General features: G+C 37.1%; 1 non-coding gene across 1 annotated transcript; it reads left to right on the forward strand.

Moving 5' to 3' along the window:
• Positions 1-212: 212 nt before the first annotated feature.
• LOC121231008 (small nucleolar RNA R71) lies at positions 213-319 on the forward strand. The gene has a single exon (XR_005929077.1). It is a non-coding gene; the product is annotated as a small nucleolar RNA R71 (small nucleolar RNA).
• The last annotated feature ends 2,538 nt before the right edge of the window (positions 320-2,857 follow it).

The following is a 2,857-nucleotide window of genomic DNA, read 5'->3' on the forward strand; positions in this document are numbered from 1 at the left end:
TGACTGAATCAATGTTATAAATGCCGACTGTTTTTGTTGGCTTAGTCTTCATGACTTGCAACTGATAGTTGTTCAGTGACGTCTCCTCTATGAATTCGTAGGCATCTTCAGGTGTTTTATTGTTGATGGTTCTGCCAGCAGTTGCGTCAACCATTTGCCGAGTCGAGGGATTCAAACCATTGTGGAGTGTTTGTACTTGCAGCCAAAGTGGTAAACCATGGTGAGGGCACCTTCTCAGTAAATCTTTGCATCTCTCTCATGCATCGTAAAGTGTTTTTAAATCCATATGCACAAAAGAAGAGATATCATTACATAATTTACCCATTTTAGCCGGCGAAAAATATTTTAGTAAAAATTTCTCGGTCATTTGTTCGCAAGTAGTGATAGACCCTCGTGGTAACGAGTTTAACCACTGTTTAGCTTTGTTTCTCAGTGAGAAGGGGAATAACCGAAGATGGATGGCATCATTAGAAACACCATTGATTTTGAATGCATCACAAAATTCCAGGAAATTTGCTAAGTGAGTGTTGGGATCTTCATCCTGGAAACCATCAAACTGAACAAACTGCTGTATCATCTGAATAGTGTTAGGTTTTAGTTCAAAATTATTCGCAGCAATAGCAGGTCTAACTATACTTGATTCAGTTCCTGTTAAAGAGGGTTTAGCATAGTCATACATAGTATGTGGAGCAGGATTTTGATTAGCGACAATTGCAGGAGGCAGCTGATTGTCTTGGTTTTCAGCCATCTCGTCGGTTGGAGGTTGAGTATTGTCTTCTTGTTCGTTTTCTGTGTATCATAAACTACGCCTTATTTCTCTTTGATTTCTACAAACTGTTCGATCGATTTCTTTGTCAAAAAGTAAGGGTCCTAACGGGTTTCTTCTAGTCATAAACTATAAAAACCTGTCAAGAGAAAGAAAAAGTAAATTAATAACTAATAATAAAAATTAAATTAAATTAAATTGCAAGAAAAATAAATGGCTAAAGTAATAAAAATTTAGTGTTCCTAATATTTCAGGTCCTCCACAGCGGCGCCAAAAACTTGATCACAGTGATTCATAGCAAGTAATAAATATTTATAATGAAGTTCAGACCTAGACTAACTATTATCACGACAAAAAGGCAAGCGCACCTATCAAACAATAGTATAGTAATGGCAAGACCGGGATGTCGTACCCAAGGGAACCAAAAGTACTAGTAATAACTATCTTTTTATTATCTAGCCTAAGAATAAAAGAGGTTTGTTTTAATTAACTAATTATTTAAACTAATTAACTAATTTAATCAAAGCAAAGAGAAAGTTTGGAAAAAGACTTGAAGAAAAGCAATTGATAAGGATGACACCCAAGGAGGAATCCACCTAGATTTCACTTGTTATCTGACTCTGAACCGGACAATTTATTCACTTGACTTGATCCGTGAGGCTCCCTAACCTATGTTATTATCCCTATTCAAGACTAATAACGTCTAACCCCTAGATTGAATAACCGAGACTTTTCTCTAATTAACACTCTAGGGTTGCATTAGCTCGATCTATGAACTCCCATATTAGGTTTCACCCTAATCCGACAAAATCTCGTAACCTTATTTCTAGGCGCCCGATCAACTCCGCTTAATTATGCCAAATCTACTCTTAGGCAGGGTCTATTCCTCCTCTGCATAAGCACATCAAATCATGAATTAATACCCAGAATATTAACTCAAGCATTAAGAACACATAATTAAGAACAAATCAAGTATTTATCATACAGTTCAGATAATAATAACAAGATCCATCATAGGTTTTATCCCTCCTAGGTATCTAAGGGGTTTAGTTCATAATAAAATAAGAGTACAAGTTCATAATAAAATAAGAGTACATCTCAAAAGTATAAAAATAGCAAAACATAAAGAAAACTCTAAAACCCCTAAAGGAGTTCTGAGAGAGATCTTCAGTCTTGGAGTAACTCCGGCTTTTGAGATGGATCGTCTGCCTTCCTTCAAGTAATTCCCGGCGTGTGGTTCTATGTTCCAGAAAAGTTCTGGAGAGAGAGCCTTCTTTCTAGGTCATACTTAGGGTGTTTATATAGGCTTTTGATTGGCTTTCTTGCCCCCTAAGTATCCTTTTTCCGTGTAAAATATAACTCCTTGATAAAGGGACACACCCGTGTGCCACGGCCGTGTGACGTGGTTGCCAGACCGTGTTCGATCCGTTAAATTGCCACGGTCGTGTGAGGTCAATGGCCAGGCCGTGTGAGTCGTGTAAACCTTGGTCGACACCCTCGAAAGGCACAGGCGTGTGAGCTGCCCGTGTGGCAAGGCTTAGGCCGTGTGGTCTATCTCGATTTGGTCCATTTTGTCCCTTTTTAGCTCGTTTTTGGCTCCTTTTGACCCTTAGTGCTCTCCGGAGTACAAAACATGAAATAACCGGATTAACAGCACCAAAATCCACAAATCTAATAGTAAACATCCATAAATATGCTAAGTATTTGGGGTAAAAACATGTATAATTTGGCGTTTATCAAGGACTAAATTGTAAAAATTGCAAAAGTTAAGTTCTACATGTTAGGGGTGTCCAATTGTTATGAAATTTTAAATTGGAGGTCCTTAAATTGTAGTTAGACCATTGGTTAATTTTTTGGACAAAAATAGACATGAAATAGGTGAAATAGAATATTTTTAAGTTAGGGGCATTTTGGTTATTTAGTAAGTAAAATGAATTAAAAACAAAATAAAAGCAAAATTTTTTGTCCATCTTCTTCCTTGGCCGAATTTTACATGAAGAAACCATGGCTAGGGTTTTCCAAGCTTCCAAGCTCGATTGTAAGTCCGTTCTTGCCCCGTTTTTAATGATTTTTACTTTTTTGAAATCCTCG

The sequence above is a fragment of the Gossypium hirsutum genome, chromosome A06, assembly GCF_007990345.1.
Source record: "Gossypium hirsutum isolate 1008001.06 chromosome A06, Gossypium_hirsutum_v2.1, whole genome shotgun sequence".
NCBI lineage: Eukaryota > Viridiplantae > Streptophyta > Magnoliopsida > Malvales > Malvaceae > Gossypium > Gossypium hirsutum.